Here is a 19144-nt window from a genome sequence, read left to right on the forward strand (position 1 = left end):
TGCCACTAGGCCAGCAGAGCTCAATAAAATGAATACCATCTTAAATTTTTACGTAAGAATTTGAGAGCATGTATGGTTTCTGTTGTAAAACATGTGGTTACTTTTTGACACTCAAGAAGTTATTAAATAAAGCCACAATCCTTTTTTTTTTTAAATTATATTTTATTAATTTTCATAAACATTTACAGAGATTTTGGGCTTCCACTCATTCATTGTTGCACTATTCTCTCTACCCTCCTCCCAGTTTGTTCTTGTCCAAATGCCACAGTGCTTGTCAAAGCCAGTTCTGATTAATCTTCTTTGTCAGTGTATCCTTTGCCATTCCCTATCACTCCTCCCTGAGAGAGACTTCACCCTGAGTCATAAGGAAAAGGGGATGGCGTATTCTCTTAGCTACTTCCTGCTGAAAAGGGACGCTGTGGGTTTCAGGGTGAAGATCTTCTCTCACTACTCTAAAGGGCCCCTTTGGCAGTAGGAAACACATAGACTATTATGGAGACTGATTTTGGAATTCAGATGCACTCTTATTGATTGTGCTTGGCTGTACATGTACATATCCTTCAAGATGTATCATGGGGGTGTTGCAACCTAGAAGACATAAATTTGACTAACAAGTTATAAGTATATGAGTCCAAAAATTATGGAAAAGTAAAAGAAAAGATTCTTTCATTGTTTTACAAACCCTCCCCCAGGTCCCCTCCACCATGCAGCCCTCGCTCTAGTCTCCTGTGATGACAGAAATACCCAGTTACATCTCTCTTTTAGACGGTTCTCTCCCTCCTCTGCTTCAGTGCAGTATACATTATTGAACCCATCTTACTCAGTGTCTCCCTAACCCCAAGGACGGTCCCATTCTACAACAGTGGCATCATGTAATATTTGTCCTTTTGTGACTGGGATATTTCACTCAGCATAATGTTCTCCAGAGTCAACCATTTTGAATAATATTGCATGAGTTCCTTGTTTTTTAATGCAGCATAGTATTCCATTGTGCGAATATACCACAGCTTCTCTAGCCATTCGTTTGTTGATGGGCACTTAGGTTGTTTCCAACTCCTTGCTATTGTGAACAAAGCTGCAATGAACATGGGTGTGCATATATCTGCTTGGATGTCAGCCTTTTTTATTTTTTTCAATTTGATCTACAATTACCACGATTTAGTCCATCTTCACAGAAGGAGAATTGGTGCCTTTGAGCTGTGGTGTTGGAGAAGAGTATTTAATGATCCACGGGCTGCTAAAAATCCAAACCCATAAGGCTTGGACCAAACTTAGCCAGAGTGCTTCTCAGAGGCAAAGAGAACAAAGCTTCGTCTCACATGTTTATGAGATGGGCCTGTTGTTAGGAAAGGCTTTATTTTCTTTTATACTTTTAATACTTGTGAATGAAGGCAACCAACTTTTCTAGGTTATTCATTTATCGTACGAATGGAGGCTGTAGGAAGCTCTGCCGGAACAGTCTCCTCATGCAGTTAACAGCCTCCAAAAACCACTGGAGGGTCTGCTACGAGCTGGTTCTGATTCAATAAAAATAAGCTTTTGGATAATTGAGTATCAGATGATGGGTTTGCATCAGTTTCTCCAGCTGCGAGAAGTTAGGAGTTAAGGGTCAAACAGTTTGGACTCCTAGAGAAACAAACCAAATGGATTAGACAGAAGTGGATTCAAATGATGATTTACTGCAATAGGATTATCCATGAACCAACTGCAATTGAGTGCAAAATGTTTTATCAGTCTCTAAGGAATCAGTAACCCACAGCTGTCAAGGTATCACTCAGATTTATGCTACTTAACCTAACGTTTGTTGTTGTTGTTATGTGCCATCGAGTAGTTTGTGACTCATAGCGACCCTATGTCCAAGAGCCCTAAACGCCGCTGTTCTATCCTGTGCCAACCTCCCTGTCACCAGAGAGAGCTCCAGGCCTCTCATTTCTTTGATTTGGGTTATGGTGATATCACTTCAGTGTGACATCATTTCTTTTGGGATTTTAGAATAGTTGCTGTTTCCTTAGTTAACATCTCATTACCATCAAAAGGTCTGATGTAGTTTTTATAAGAACATTTTCCTCAAAACTGGGATCCAGTAACAAAACACTAGTGATAACTTACTGAGGGGAAGACTGTTAAAATGCATTTACTTTCTGAAGTGAACACTAGATGGCAGTGTTCAGTCGGGATTACATACATCAGCTCAATTTTTGCCCCCAGAAAGACAAGCTTGCTTGTGTATTCATAGCTTCTAAATTCAAAATCTCTTCTGATACCCTTTTAGTGCTTCTTTCCTTTCTTTTTGAATGACCCGTCTCGTCTGAAGAAGAGAAAACAGGACATAAGGGCACAGGGCCATGGACATCTCTCTGAAAGGGACATAGGGAGTAGGAATAGCACAGCTCCTCACTGCTCAGAGCAGAAAGCAGAGAAAGAGCCTGTAGTGCAGCCTCCTGGTGCCTCTGAAGCCAAAGTACCAGCAAGAGGATTGTTTATTCATTGCTGACTCACAGTTATGGTACCAACAATGGGTTTTTAGGGAAGGAAGTTGGAGAGTGAGGGAGGCAAAGAATACCAATGCAAATCCAAGTTTTAATCCAACAGCCCCAAGGCACAATTGCTCAGTTTCAGTTCAGCAGTCAAATCCAAATCATCATCTTTGCCTCAGAGTAGTTATAAATCAGCTTCTCCTCCAAGCATTGGCAAGAAGAGCAAAAACATCTGACTGTAGCCAGTACAAATGCAAGAAGTCTCAGGTCGCACCTTGCTACAGCTTCTCCACAACAATGCCACAGTCTCTCCACCACTATCACCAGGGTCTTGCTCCAGTCTGCCTTGCTTGCCTCACATCTTGCTGCTCAGTGTGGAAAGCACTTTTTCTTTTATCATAGTCCCACAGCAGTTGATGATTTGAAAGCCCATGTGTCTGCATTTAAGGTATCTGGAGACCAGAAAGAGATAACTGTAATGGCTAAAAAGAGCCAATTTTTAGGCTAGCAACACACGACCTTTATACTTAATGGGTGATGTCCTTAATGTCATGTCACAACTCATCCAGCTGATCTTCAGTCCTTAGTGTTCAATGTATCAAATCTAGTCTTGAGACGGTTTTCAGGTGGGATAAACTCCAGGTTGTATTTTTGCTTTCATGGACTTGATATAATTTTCTTTAGCTTCATTTTAAACTTGCAAATGAACAATTCTGCAATCAGCTCCTGAATCATGTTCTAATCACTTATATTGAGCTTTTCCACTGTTGGTTGTTTTTTGCCCCCGCCCCCCCACAAATGTAATCTGTTTCATTTGTGTGTATTCCACGAGGTGAATTCCATGTGTATACTCAATGTTTATATCTTTAAAAATCTGTTTTTAAAAAAACACAACGTGTTTTCCATGAGTAATTGATTGTATAAATCAGAATAAAATATGGTTTGTTATGGAAACTCTGGCATCCTTTCTGTCACTAAGGCCATATTTTCCAACCCTTCTTTGTTTTCAACTTTCACATTTCATTCATTAGTTATTTCTAAAGCATATTAACTGCATATCAAATCCATTTCAGACCGCAGAAGTCAGTAGAAATCCTCAACTCCTTTCTCTTTGGCTTCAGTGGTTATTGTGTATATTTGAAGAAGAGCAGAAGCTGTTGTCTGAACAAAGGAAGGGAACATTGTATGGTTTTAAATCAGAAATGGTGGAGGGTCAGTGAAGGAGCGGAAGACCCTCAATGAGATGGATTGACACGGTGTCTGCAGCAATGGGCTCAAATGTGTGGGGTATGATAAGGATGGCACAGGATAGGGCAGGGTTCGAATCTGCTGTTCGTAGGGTCGCAATAAGTTGTGCTTTGCTAGAGGGCACTTAACAACAAAGTGCTAGCCTTCCTTCTATGTGTACAGCTTATCACCACTAACATTGTGGTCGGATGCTGCTTGTTAATCCAAGTAGAGAAAACTGTCAGTTGATCATTTAGCATGGACACAATGCAGTTGGATTTTTGGCATAGCCATTGTGGTACAGCTGGCTGCGTGTTAGAAACACCTTTTACAGCCATCCTTGTTGACTTTTTTGCAACATGGCTGGGACCGCAGCCCAACTCATTGCTGTTGGGTTGGAAATGATTCATAGTATCGATTGGGTTTCCAAGGCCGTAAATTGCACAGGAGGAAATTGTCCCTTTCTCTCAAAGCTACCAGTGAATGTGAACAGCTAGAGAGACATGGTCTGAAAATGTGAAGGAGATAAACAGAGCCTTTTGGGTGGAAACATACAAACAAGAAACGTAGAATGGTCAGTTACACCTTCTTGCTGGGCTTCAAATGAGCTGATTCAGAAATAGAACACGGGAATCTCACCACCATCAAGAAAGAAGAGGCATGTATTTCTGGGCCAAGGGTTCCTTTTAGAGACAGACTGAGACCAAGATAAGAGTAGCAGTAACAGTCACAGAAGCAGAGTTGGTGAACATCCAGAGGTTCATGTGAGACAGAGATGACCTGGGACCAGCGCTGAGGACTTTCACCCACGCTTGCTAGAGGATGGAGGGGTGGGGTGTTACCCATAATCGGCGGCACTAAAAGAGATGCGTAATACTGGTCTGAAGCCTCAAGCTGAAGGTCTCAAGGCCTTAGAACTTGCTGAGAAGCTGTCCTGATGAAAAATTGTACTCTGTTGCTTCCCTGAATCATAACCTGTTAACCTCTCGTGGGAGGCACCCTCTGGTGGCCTAGGCGCTAGGGAATTGCACAGTAACTCATAGGTCACACCGCTCTGGCCCTTTCAATTCACCAGCAGCACTTCGGGAGAAAGAAGGGCAACTTCCTTCTTTGGGATTTACAGCCTCAGAAACCCAATGAAGAAGGGCTAGCTAGGAGTCATTTCTGACTCAAAGGCAGTGAGTGTGAGTTTGTGTTTAACTTCCTTAATTAACCTTATAATTTGGAAGCATGAGTGGCAACCACTTCCTAAATAACATGCCTCTGGAAATGCTATAACTTTGATAAATGAGGATAGTTATAGAAAGGCTTCAGGCCTTTTGTTCATAGCGTCACTATGAGTCATGACTCAAAGGCAATCAACAACAACAATAACAATTAACCTCATAATAGTGACCACTGCAATGGATTAGTGGACCCAGTGTCAGAGCAAAGAGGACCCCAGGAAGGATAATTGCTGTTAGAACTGGTAGATGTTCCAGTGTGGAGGCATGCCTGACCTCCTGAAGGAAATCAGTTGTGTATTATTGATGATGTGGATGGGGACTCTTCTCCATTATGGAGACAGTAGAGGGTGAACTCAGCCACTTCCCACCAAGAGCACTGTTTGTCGATGTACCACACAGAGCAGAGATGCAGCAATAATTGACTTTGAAGTTAAAAAAAAGAAAAAAAGGTGTGTTGGAATACAATCATCAGAATTAGTCATGTGTAAGGACCAAGGACTTCACGTCCTTCAATCTCTGGGTTCTGTGGATAAGATCAGAATGCAGGAGGCAACAGAGAAAACACAGTGGGGCTGGACAAGAACAGGGTGCTGACCAAGTGGACAGCTTGTCTACATGGTCAATTTCATAGGTATCTTCCATGTCTGGGTAGGTTTTTCCCCTCTAAAAAAGGCACCCCAAGTGCTTCCTATTTGTCTATTTTTCTTATATTCCTATTTGTCTATTATCTATTGTTATTGTTTCAAGGATGGGCTATCTCCTCCCATGTGATTAACTGCCTCTGAAAACCTGCCGGAGGGTCAGCTATGCATTGGTTCCTACTCCACAGTACTCAGGAAACAACAGCCATCACACTAACACTAGGCACTAACCCTGACCCTAAACACTCTGGCTTCTGGGCTTCGTTTCTGCTGGACATAAATGTTCGACCACCTGGCCTGTTGATATTAAAAAAACGGGTTCATTTTCCCCCCTGAAGTTATTGATTGCAGTCCCACAGACTCCCCAAGTTTTGGAGAAAAGTTTTTTGCTAGGACAGTAGCCAGCTAGCAATAATTCAGGCTTTTGGGATTTCCCAGCCTTCTCCCTACCAGTTGTCCACCATCTGGGACAGGGAACAGACTGAGGAGCAATTATCACTAGGATTTCAGGGGGACCCTAATCAAAGTTTCGCTGAAAGTCTTATCTGGTGCTATCACTTCATCAGCCTGGAAACTTTAGAGCTTTATAAGTTGTCAGATGTCCCCACATTCTCCCGTGATGACTCCACTGTGTGGGGCAAGTGCCAAGCATTCCTACCCTCCCTGAGAAGGTAAGTTTGCAGTAGGCCATTTAACGTGGAGGAAATCCAGCATTCAGAGCTCCAGGGACGACCAAGTGGCGTTAGTATTGCCAGCTGCTGGTAGCTACTTCCCTTCACCAGCAAAATCCCACCAGCCTGCCAGGAACAGACCAAATTAATGACTTTCCAGTTGGCATTGACTCACAGCTGACCTTCCACTGAGTTTCTGAGGCTGTATTGTCCATCTGTCTCCCAAGAGACCACTAGTGAATTCAGACTACTAGAGAAGTGTGGCCTTTGGGCTGGCAGTGTGACTTCTCACCAGTCCTCACCAGAGCTCCCTCTTCAGGAGCAACTAAGACATTTAAATCCTGAAAATATAAATGTAGATAAAGAGCAACAATTGTTACTTATGACCACATTTTATTCCATCGCATCCCATCTGTATGGCCTTGGATAGCTTATTTACCTCCATTGGGTTCAATTTCCTCACTTGGAATTGGCAATACTAATTACAATTTAACATGATGCAAGTGGAAATAAACATTGTGTGCAAAATGGCCAGCATGGCCCTGTCAGGGAGGAAGCACTCAATACCCGTGAGTTCCTTTTCTCTTCTACACATTCCAACTTAAAATGTTTCATGCAGGGAGCTCTCATGGCCTAGTGGCAAGGAGCTGCAACTACAATCCCAGAGGCGCATGGTTCGAATCCACCAGGCGCTCTGCAGGGGAAGGAGGGACAATCTCCTCCTGTACCGGTCAGATCTGATTTGACGGTACACTCACACAAAAATAATAAAATTAAAAAAAAATCAAATTAAAAAAATGTTTCATGCACATTTTGCCATTCAAGTATAAAGATGCAGCATATATTTACATGTATACATATATACTAGTATACAGCACATTGTAAAATATATGTACATATGTCTACATACATGTATGTATTTATGTGCATATTAAATTTTTATATGCATGCATGTAAGTTTATATTAACTATGTGAAATATTTCTATAAGTGCATGTATAATATATGTATACATGTACATCTGTTTTACAATCTAAGTATATATACTTTAAAAAAAAATTTTTTTGTTTTTGTTGTACTATTTTTACGTGTATCGTCAAATTGTCCCCTCCTTCTCCAGCAGAGCATCTGGTGGATTTGAACCGGGTACTTCTGGGATTGCAGTGCAGCGTCTTGCCACTAGGCCACCAGAGCTCCCTTAAGTATATGTACTTTTATAGTCATGGAGGAAGTGTAGCCAGAGTGCTTCTTAGAGGCAAGGGTGGCAAAGTTTCAGCTCACGTACTTTGGACATGTTGCTGGGAGAGGCTATTCCTTGGAGAGGGACATCAAGTTTGAGAATGTGGAGGGTCAGCGAAGGAGAGGAAGACCCTCAAGGAGAGGGGTTGTCAGAGTGACCGCAGCAAGCACGTCAGATGATGAGGATGGCACAGGATGAGACAGGGTTCAGATCCATCGTTCACAGGGTTGCTGTGAGCCGTACTCGACTGACGGCACCTAACGACGATAACAAGTTATTTTATTCGGATTCACAGCCAACATCTATAGAAGCAGCAGTCAAGAAATCAGAAGAGAAGGGGAGCTCTGGTGGCCTAGTGGCAAGGACCTGTAACTACAATCCCAGAAGAGCACGGTTCAAATCCACCAGATGCTCTGCCGGGGAAGGAGGGACAATTTCCTCCTGTACCAGTCAGATCTGATTTGACGGTACACTCACACAAAAATTTAAAAAAAAAAAAAAAGAAATCAAAAGAGATGTTGCTGCAACAATGAATGAATGAGAAACCTAAGTCTCTGTAAACTTTCATTAAAATTAACAAAAAAGAAAAAAAAAAGATGTTGCATTGGACTAATCTACCATCAAGGAACTTTTGTTTAGTCAATTTATTTGTGGCTTGAATTAACGGAATTTACATGAAGAACAAATTAGTCAAAGATACATCAGTTATTGCTCAATTGGATAAACATAATAGGAAAGGACCTCTTTGAAGTGCTCAAGAATAACATGTCAGTTTAAAGACCAAGGTGAACCTGATCCAAGCTGTTATAGTTTCAATTGCTTTGATGCATGTGAAAGTTGGATGAGGAGTAAGGAAGACTGAAGAGGAGTTAATCCCTTTGAATTGTGGTGTTGGTGAAGATTATTGACTCTCCCACAAACTACTAAAACACGAATACTCTGCCTGGGAACAAGTGCCTCCTTACTGGTGTGGATGGGGAAACCTGGCCAGCAGACTTAGACATGGTGTCAGGAGGTGCCAACATCAAACTGGGAAAATATAGGGTTAGAGGAAGAGGAAAAGACCCCCAGAGGTATGAGCCAGTGATTGCAATAATGGACTTGGGTACGCTGGAAGTTGTGAGGCCGGCATAGGAGAGGACAAGGCTTCAGTCTGTCCTTTGTAAGATCTCCATGAAAGGCGGCCACATCAAAGGCAACACTTTGACGTTGGCTTCTCTGCCCCTGAGTCAGCCTCATGCCACACAGAAAAACGCAGAGTGCTGTTGATGAAAAGGACGGACACATGTCTCGGTGAAAGATGAGGAAGTCGTCGGCAAAGGAAACGGAATTCTATCAGAAGGACCTTGAGCAAGTGAATGGAGGCAGACTGCACCCAAGTGGAAAATGAAATTATGAAGGAAAGGTGCAATCCACGGGGTGCAGGTTCCTGACCAACCTTGTCTTCAGGTCAGAGGCAAACGGGGTATTTCCGCAGAGGGAGCGTGTGAGAGGAGCTGCCTGTAGAGGGCGAGTCAGCTCATCTTGTTGTTGTTGTTGTGCACTGTTGAGTCAGAACCAACCCATAGCTGACCCTCCAGTGAGTTTTTAGAGGCAGTTTAATTGCACAGGAGGAGATTGCCCATCTTTCTCCTGTGGAGTGGCTGGTGGATTCAAGCCACAAGCCTTTGGGGTGGTAGCACAGCTCCTTACCACTAGGCCACCAAAGCATCTCCTGCGCGTCCCTCCTCAGTAGCCCCTAGGCTGCACACGTGTTCAGTGGACTGGGCTACTGACCAGGAGGCTGGAGGCTGGAGTCTGCTTATAGGTACTTAGGAAGAAAGGCCTGGCAATCTACTTTCAAAAAAAATCATTGACTGAAAGCCCGCCTGAGGGGCAGAGTTCTGTTAACACATGAGGGATGGTCGTGAGGCAGAGCTGACTCAGCCGCAGCTGAGCATTGGTTATTATTCCTGTTCTACGGGGCAGGGGGAGCACCCACTTCATTTTCAGGTCTGCTAGGTGCTGTCGAGTTGACTGTGACTCACAGCAGCGCTCTGAAGAACAGGTCAGAACCTTGCTTTTTCCTGGCTATTGTTGCATCCTCTGCCATGCTCAGGACTGTTGTTGGAATCACTGTGTTGTCAGTCTGTCTCCTTGAAGGTCTGTGTTTCCATGACCTTCTACCTTTCCCAGCTTGATATCTTTTTCCAAGGATTGGTTGTTGTTGTTATGTGCCATTGAGTCACTTGAGACTCATAGAGACCCTTTGTACAATAGCCCTGAAACTTGCTCTATCCTGTGCCAAATTTACTGTCCCTGACACACCTACTGTCATTACCCCAGTCACTGCATCAATCCATCTCATCGGTGGTCTCCCTCTCTTTCTCTGTCCCTCCACCCTTCCAAGCATGATGTTCCTCTCCAAGGAAGGTCCCTCCTTGCAACATGCCCAAAGTATGTCAGACGAAGCTTCAGAATCCTTGCCTCCAAGGGGCAGCCTGGATTCACACCCTCTAGGACGAACCTGTTTGTTCTCCTAGCAGTGCATGGTATATTCAACACTCTTCTCCAGCACCACGGCTCAAAGACATCAATTCTCTATCATCCCTAGTCACTGTCCAACTCTCTGGCACATAGTAAGCAATTGTGAAGACTATGGCCTGGATTTGGTGCACCTTTGTCTCCAGACTGACGTCCAAGGATTAGTCTTTCTTAATAAGGTGCCCAAAGTATACTAGACAAAGTTGTGCCGTCCTTGCCATTAGCAAAAAGATGCAGCCTTGGATATGCTCATTAACCTATGCTATGAAACTTGGAAAATATCAACTTGGTCAACTGCTGAAAAAGATTCATTTTTGTGCCTATTTAAAAAAAATGTGATACAGACTAGTGTAGAAACCATTGAACAATGCCATTAATATCCCATGCAAGTGAAATCTTGGGGAAGATTATTCAAAAACATATGGCATAGAGCCCTTTTTATCACGATATAAACAGAACATAGACAGGCAGCTCATTCCAGAGCAATGGAAACAACAGTATTGTACCAGAAAGTGTGCCTCTGAATCAAAGACTCAGCATTTATTCATACGATAGATCTTATCATCGCCTGATCGGAACCTGGGACCATGACAGTCCATCAATGTTGCAGGCGGGACTGCCAACACAGAGGGCCTTCATTGGGGGGGGAGTGTAGGTACACAATTTCAGATTAAAAGGTTTGCTGAATTGGCTGTGGTGCTGCAGCCCCCTGGCTGCCTCATGGTGGAAGCCATGACTCACGGGAATCATTCTTCATAATGCTAGTTCCCTGGTGTTCCGAGTAAGCCTTGAGGGGAGCTTCCCTTCCCATTTGCCCAGGTAGTTCTAACATTAATAGATCCTTCACCTATACTCTCCTCTCCCTGAAGGCGACGACATCACATCTACTGGTCAGATAGAGCCCTAATGGAGTGTGAGCCTGGGAGGCAGGCCTGAGTCTTCCACAGCCAAGTGATTCTAGTTGAAGCTCCACTATTCTCCTCAGGACTGAGAAACAACTCAGGCCGGGCCCTGTTGCTCAGCCTTCCCTCTGCCCATGGACCCTAGAACCAGAGGAGAGTCTAACTCCAGGATGAGGTCTGCCTTGGAGCCCAGGACTCCCAAATGACACACAGGAGGCAAAATATGGCTTCTCCCACCCAGACTCAAAGTGGGGAGGGTCAGGCCAGAACAAAGGTCAAAGGGAGAACAAAGGATTCAAGGAATATCAACAAAGGAAGTGAACAGCCTCAACTATCAAGGAGTGCCCCTTCCTCCCCTCCCTAGAAGATCACCCACCTGGCTGAACCGCAGAATGTCCCTCCCTTCCCTCCCTAAGGACCCTCACTATAAAACCTGCCCTAATCCACTTGAGGGGCGGTATTTCCCTGGTCTGTCCCTCTGCCTGTTTCTCTCTTTGCAGACCAAGGGCTCCTGCCCGGGAGACCCCTTAATAAGGTTTCTTTAGCTTCTTTTTTCCCCTCTGGTCCCTTCCTTGAGTCCTTGGCCTTATGTCCACTGCAAAGACCTAATAGGCAGCAGGCCTGAGGCTGAGCTGAAAAATGAGATTGACAGTGCCTGACCTGGTTCTGGCCCCCATCCCTGTCCCTGTGCCCCAGAAGCAGGCTAAGACCCACCCAGGCTGTGAAATTAAGGGGCTACTCATTTTGCACTGAGAACGTTTGCTGTCAGGGACCCCTCCAAAGCAATGATGAACAATGGTGTCAGTTTAGAGTCGAAGGTGTGCTTGATTCAGACCAGGGTCTTGGTGTTTTTTTTTTTTAATATTTTTTATTTTATTATTTTTTGTGCATGTACCGTCAAATCAGATCTGACTGGTACAGGAGGAAATTGTCCCTCCTTCTTCAGCAGAGCATCTGGTGTATCAGAACCACACACCTCTGGGATTGCAGTGCAGCTTCTTGCCACTAGGCCACCAGAGCTCCTTGAGACCAGAGTCTTTTCAATCACTTGTGCATCTGAAAGCTGGACAACAAATAAGGATGACAGAAGGACGACTTTGAGTTGTGGTGTGAGGAAGAGAATTGAATATCCCATGGCTTATCAAAAGAACAAGCACAGGTCTAGGAGAAAGTGCAGCCAGAGTCCTCCGTGGAGGCAAGAATAGTGATGCTTCATCTCACGTAATTTGGGCATGTTGTAAGGAGAGACTATTCCTTGGAAAGGGACATCTTGCTTGGAAAGGTGGAGGGACAGTGAAAGAGAAGACCCTTAGGGAGATAAACTGACCCCGTGACTGCAATGGGCTCAATCGTATCAGAGAAGATGAGGATGGTACAGGATAGGACAGAGTTCAGATCTAGTACTCAGCTCAACAGCACTTAACAACCACCCATGTCTTGGAACTCTGATATCCTAGTGGGAAGGAGCTGCATTGCCAGCCCAAAAGAATGTGGTTCAAATCCACCAGCTGCTTGATGTAAAAAAGGTGGACAATCTCCTCCCCTCTGATTTATTGCCTCTGAGGGTCAGCTATGAGTCATTCTGACTCAACGCCAGCCCATCTCTTCCTTAGACATGTGCTTCAGAGCTTACTTTTCCTGTTCAAAGGGTAGGAGAGGGCGTCTTCTCTCAGCCTGCTTGGAATTGCCTGGAGGAAGCTCCTGCCTTGTCCCTTAGTTATAGTCAAAAGTGACCATTCATCCAGATTGTCCATAGTAGAAGAAAAGGAGAGTCAAAGAGCAGCCTTACTGGTTAGATGGGTGGAACCCTTGAGACTGGGCCCTTTGACACTCTTTAACCCTGGACCTGAAACCACCCCCGGGGTCACACTGCAATCACACACATACAGACCTGAAAAGCATGAGGAATGTGTTTGCAACAGGAGGCTGGAGGCGGGAAGGAGCAGAGCAGGAGGAGGAAGGGGTCGGAGGAGCCCAGGAGGCAGTGGGAAGGGGGCTGGCCCGAGGCTTTGTGCCCAGGGGTGCGGAGTGAGCAGGCCGCAGCACTCTGTCCATCTGGAACAGAGCAGGTGTCCCCGTGGGTTTTCAGGGCGTTTACTTGTCGAGGTGATGGGATTTGAGAGGAAAAAAAAATACCCACGGTTTATTTGCTCTGGTCACAATCTGTCCGCTGAGTGGACTTTGAAATTGACTCCTAGGTGCCTGTGGGGCTAGAACCCTGACTGGGAAGTGTTGGGTCACACCTCTGCGGCTAGTCACACCTCTGGGGAAAGTCATCCAGTGAGGTGACCATAAATGCATCAGTCTGAGGCCACAGGGGCGATGTGGTCAGGTGCTGCTGAGTCACTGTCAACACTGGGACTCTGTGGACAACAGTGCAAAGCTCTGGCCAGTCCTGCGCCGTCCTCACACGTCTGCTGTGATTAAACTACCACCGCTGTGCCAGTCCCTCTCCCAAGGTCTCCCTCTGACCCTCTGTTTCTCCAAGCATGATTTCCTCCTGCAGGGGCTAGCCCCTCCTGGTAACGTGTCTTACGTATGTGAGTCAACGTCTCCACAGCCTCACGTCTAAGGCGCCTCCAGGCTGCTGTTTGGTCTCTTGGCGGCCCATTCAGTGTTCTTCACTCACACTGAAATCCAAAGGCATCAGTTCTTCCTTATTCATGGTCCAACTTTCAGATGCAAACAAAACAACTAACAATACCACTGCTTGGGGCTGGCACATCTTAGCTAGCTTTTAAAGCGACGTTTTTTGGGGAGTCTGGCCATTTTTATTCATTCATTTGTTCGTATTCCTTCATTAGTAAGAATACATACACAAAGCACTTGCCACTTCAACATCTGTGGCATGCACAAATCAGTGACATTAGGGAGCTCTGGTGGCCTAGTGGCAAGAAGTTGCATTGCAATCCCAGAGGTAGGAGGTTCGAATCTACCAGATGCTCTGCTGGAGAAGGAGGGGCAATCTCCTCCTGTACCAGTCAGATCTAATTTGACGGTACACACACAAAAAATAAAAATAAATAAATAACCCAACAACAAATCGGTGACATTAGTTATGTTCACCATATTGTGCAACCATTACTATCCTGATCCCCTCCCCCCTCAGCAACCAGTAGTAGACCCAGGTCTCTGATACCCTACTCAAGGGCTCTAAGATAATCAGTATAATATGACGTTTATATTTTTGTGACGGAAAGAAATCTATTTCACTCAGTGTGATGTTTTCAGGGTTCACCCATGCTATGAATTAAGATTCAAGGCTTTGTTTCTCTCAGCAGCTGAGTGATATTCCATTGTACAGAGGGGTCACACTGTCTAGCCATTCCTCTGTTGAAGGAGGAAGAGTCTGCCCACTATGAAAACTGCCTCTGGATCCTTAAGTAACCGTGACATTGGAATCTGTTGTCGCTCTCTCTCCCTGCGTCTCACTCCCTCACTCATCTGACACTGTGTGGATAAACTCTAATACCTAGAAGTAAAACCCACTGCCAGAGAGTCAGTTCCAACCCGTAGTGACCCAACAGGACAAAGCAGAGCTGCCCCCTAAGGTTTCCAAGGCTGTAAATCTTTATGGAAGCCAACTGCTACATCTTTGTCTCTGGGAACAACTGGTAGATTTGAACTGGCAATCTTCTAGTTAGCATATGAGTGCTTTCTTTGGATAAGCTCCAGACCTGGGGTAATTGCTTCTCAAAGGTCCCGGGAATCTTTTGGTGCAAATGCCACACTGCCCCACCTTTCCTGGATCTTTCTATCATCTGATTACCCTGCACTCATGTCTTTTGTCTGATAAACTTTTGTCATGTTGGATCCTGTGGTCATTTGTGACAAGATTTGTGACCAGTAAGTGTCCAGAGGCCTTTTTCCTCTTGCATCATATTGGTTCATCAAAGCTGAGAAAGGACGACAAAAGCAAATCAAACAGCAACCTTGTTAAGTATTTGAGTTTGTGAAAACTAACACTTTGGCAGTCCAGGAAGATGAAGGGCAGGGAAATGGCCACTTTTTCATAATTCTTGGGGATCTCTTTTCACAGAAGAAGGGCTGAGCTGGAGCAAGGCCGTGGGAGGTGCTTAGACTGGGCATAGCGTGTGTGGGATGTGGAGTGGACTTGGCACTGGCCTTCCTCACCAGCCACCCTCACTCCCAGTGTCTTCTCCATGTCAGTGCACCTTTCTTCCTTTGGGGTGGTCCATTAACCTGGATAGAACACATATGTCTCCTGAGGGATAGTTTTAAATTAAAAAGTACATGTTGTTGTTGTTAAGTGCCGTTGAGTCACAGACAACTCATAGGGACCCTGTGAATGAAAGATCTGAACACTTGTATAACTTCCGTTGTTTCTCCAGGTTCATAGAGTTTCTGGAGGCAAGCTATTTTGGAAGTAGATGCCACTCCTGCTTCCAAGCTTGTTTAATCGGGAAGCTCCACCAAATACTGTCCACCATGGGTAACCATTATCGCATTTGACACATCAGTGTCACAGTGTTCAGCTTCACAGCAACCACGAGTTACCTCTGTACAGCAAATGGACAGACCAGTGCTATACCACCTAGAAGAATGTTTGACCAAAAACAATTAAAACTGGTCTGAGGGCTACAGCTTTTTTTTTTTTTCTATAAAGGATAAAGTTTATAATTGTGTCCAAAGAGAAAAGCTGAAACAAGAGAAATCCATTTTCTCCGGCATCTGTAGAAAGAACCAAATGAGTTAGCTGCGTACCACCCCCTCACTTCCAACTCAAGGCAGCCCCTCGAGAATGTCAAGGTGGAACTGTGCCATAGGACTGTCTGTGGCTGATCCCTTGGAAGTAGATCACTAGATCTGTATTCAAGGTGCCTCTGGCCGCCGTTGAACCTCAACCCCAGTCTTCCAGTTAGCCACGGAACTTTGCACCACCCAGGGTCTCCATAGAAAGAGTTGGACTGAAGGTTTGTAATGAGGCTTACAATTGGATTTAGGCAATTTGGTGCCAACTATGTTGATTTAAATCTTGTAAAGTGAAAGAAAATAAAATCTTTGCAAATGTATGCAAGAGTGGCTGAAGCCTGGAAGCCTGTCCACCTCCTGTCCCTCCTGGGGTGTCTCTACTGTCCCACGTGGTAGCCTGTAGAACTCAGAAGAAATCTTAACTCTTTGTCCTTCCTGCCACACTGCTGTGCTGATGAATGACAAGGGACTTCAGGCTCATCCTTTTCCAAATAAATGCATTTCCTAGCCCATCACTTGCTATCCATCCATCCTTCCATCTTCTTTCTAAGCCTGCCTGCCTTCTTCATTGTAACATCGACTCCATCAACTTGCTCTTTGCTAAGCCAGAAAACTCTAAGTGGTACATCGTGGCACTTCCGCTGAGCTGAGTGGACTGTCTGCTTAGATGAATTCACAGTGAGTTGGTAATGAGGCTTGGCAAGACAGCAATTGCTTTTAAAGGAGGAACTGGGTAGCACAAATCTATCTTTAATTGGCGTGTAGTGGGAAGGGATATTTTTGGACAGAGGCCATTAGTGTTCTTCTGTTCCCACGCCTCCCCCACCCCACATCCCTAGTAAACCAGAAAAGGGACTTGTACCAAAAGTTATATAACTTCAATTATGCCCCCCTAAAACATCTGTTGAAGGTCTTGCTCCTGGAACTGTGCATATAAGCCTATTTGGAAATAGGGATTTTCTGCTGTCAAGGACTTTTTAAAGTGTTAAAGAGCAAGGATGTCAGTTAAGACTAAGGTGTGCCAAGCGCAAACCATGGTATTTTCAGTCCTTGCTATGCATCAGAAGTTGGACAATGAATAAGCAAGACTGAAGAAGAATCAATGCCTTTGAATTGTGGTGTTTGAGAAGAGTATTGAATATTCTATGGACATTCAGAACAAATTAGTCTTGGACCAAAAGCAAGCAAAGAGATCCTTAGAGGCAAGGATGGTCAAACTTTGTCTCATGTACTTTGGACATGTTGTCAGGACAGGCCAATTCTTGGGAAAAGATATCATGCCGGGAAAAGTGGAGGGTTAGAGAAAGGAGGACCCTCAGTGAGGTGGACTGACACAGTGATTACAACCAGGACTTGAGAAGGAGGGAGATTGTGACAATGGCAGATGATAGGACCCAGTTATTCATAGACTGGCCATGAGTCAGAGTTGATTGATACCACCTAATAACAACAACTTGTGTTACACTGAGATTGGACCACAGGGGGTGGCTCCCGAACTCAGCCACATTGAAGTTATAGAAAGTGCAGCGACTTCTGAGTTACAGAAAGAGCAGAATACACCCAGGGAGAAGACAGGTGCCAGGAGCACCAAGAAATGTCAGGAGTCTTCTGCTGGGGCTGTTAGCAAAGGCGGCTCCATTACTAAAGCCAAATCCTGAATTTAAACTTTTAGCTCCTGAACTGAAAAATAAACCCAAATCTGTTCTTTAAAACTATTCTCTCATGGAGCTCTGGTGGCCTAGTGGGAAGAAGCTGCACAGCAATCCCAGAGGTGCATGGTTCGAATCCACCAGATGCTCTGCTGGAGAAGGAGGGGCAATCTCCTCCTGTACCAGTCAGATCCGATTTGACGGTATACACATAAAAAAAAATATAATAAAATTACACAAACAAACAAAAACACTGTCCTCTTGCAAGTCATTTTGTTACAGCAGCACGTGGTAACTGAGACACTGTTGTGGATTGAACTGTTCTCCTTAACCCACGTACTGTACTGTAATCTCAAAGTCACGAGGTTCAAATATACCATCTGTTCTGCAGGAGGAGGATTAACAGTCTTCTCTCAAGGAATTTACTGCTTCTGGAAATCTGCTAGAGGGTCAGTTCCAACTAGAGAGCAAACAACAACACAACAATAATTCTGATTTTAGGGAGGTGTGGAGGCCTAGTGGTAAGAAGTTGTGTTGCAATTGCAAAGGCATGAGGTTTGAGTCAGTGGGAGAAGGCTGGACCATTTCCTCTCAAGGGATTTACTGCTGCTGGAGGGTCAGCTATGGGTTGCTTCTGACTAACAGCACAGAACATTCTGAATATAATCCTATCTGGGAAATGGGGTTTATTTGTTGATGTAATGAGGCTGTCCTCCTTAGTCAGGAGCCTTTGAGCTGTGGTGCTGGAGAAGAATATTGAGGGTACCATGGACTGCCAAGAAAACAAACAAATTCATCCTGGAAAAGGTTAAACCGGGTGGTTCCTTGGAGGCAAGGATTCTGAGGCTCCGTCTAACTTACTTTGGACATGTTGTGAGGAGAGACCAGTCCTTGGAGAGGGACATCATGCTTGGGAGGGTGGAGGGACAGCACAGGAGGAGAAGGCCCTCTATGAGGTGGATTGATTCAGTGACTGGGATAATCGGGATGGGAGTGTCAGAGACAGTGCGACTGGCACAGGACAGAGCAGAGTTTAGGGCTGTTGTACACAGGGTCGCTATGAGTCGCAAGCGACTCGACGGCACATAACAACAATAACAATGAGGCTATGTTAGTATAGGGTGTGTTTTAAGCAATTATTCTTTTGAGAAAGAAAACCTCCTTGGCATCCTGTTGGGAATCAATCTGTGATCTATATTGGACGTACTTCTGCCTGAAATGAAAAGGCCTGTAGGTTTACAGCAGAGCAGTAAGCACTGGGCTGAAACTCTGGTGTTCACTCAGAATGCCTCCCTCCTGCTGTCCTGTGCTTAAGAAAGGAATGAGAAATAGAGCTGAGATTGTTGGACTTGATTGTGGGATCCAAATGCTCAGTCTTGGCTCTTGGCCTCCACTCCAGCTTCCTGACCTTGACTAAGCCACATCACCTCTCTGGGGTGCATTATCGGGATGGAAACATGCTGGGCACAGAGAAGGCGCTCCTCAAATGCTGCTTTCTTTCTCCTTTGATCTTCCAAGAAGTATGTGCTGAACTCAGGGAGGGAAGATTTGTTGAAGTCTTTTCCTGCAGCTTGCCCCTCCGTAGTCCCACCTGCCACATCTACACTGTTGACGCCTGTTTCCAGGTCTTAACTTGTCTGTGGGAGACCACTGCCTACGTTCTTGAATATCTGTTAGAAAACTCTTCAGTATGATGGGAGTGTAGTTTTGGGGTTTTGCCGGAGCGCATGGACTACCTAATCCAGTTTTACATTCTTTGCCACATGTCAGAAATTTCTGGCTATAGGGGAACTTTTCTGTATGAAATTTAGGAAGGCTTCCCTAGATATCGCTTGTTGTTAAGTGTCATCGAGTTTACTATGATTCACATCAGTCC

This window comes from Elephantulus edwardii, unplaced genomic scaffold, assembly GCF_000299155.1.
Source record: "Elephantulus edwardii isolate Elephantulus edwardi_28Jun2011 unplaced genomic scaffold, EleEdw1.0 scaffold00014, whole genome shotgun sequence".
Taxonomy (NCBI): Eukaryota; Metazoa; Chordata; class Mammalia; order Macroscelidea; family Macroscelididae; genus Elephantulus; species Elephantulus edwardii.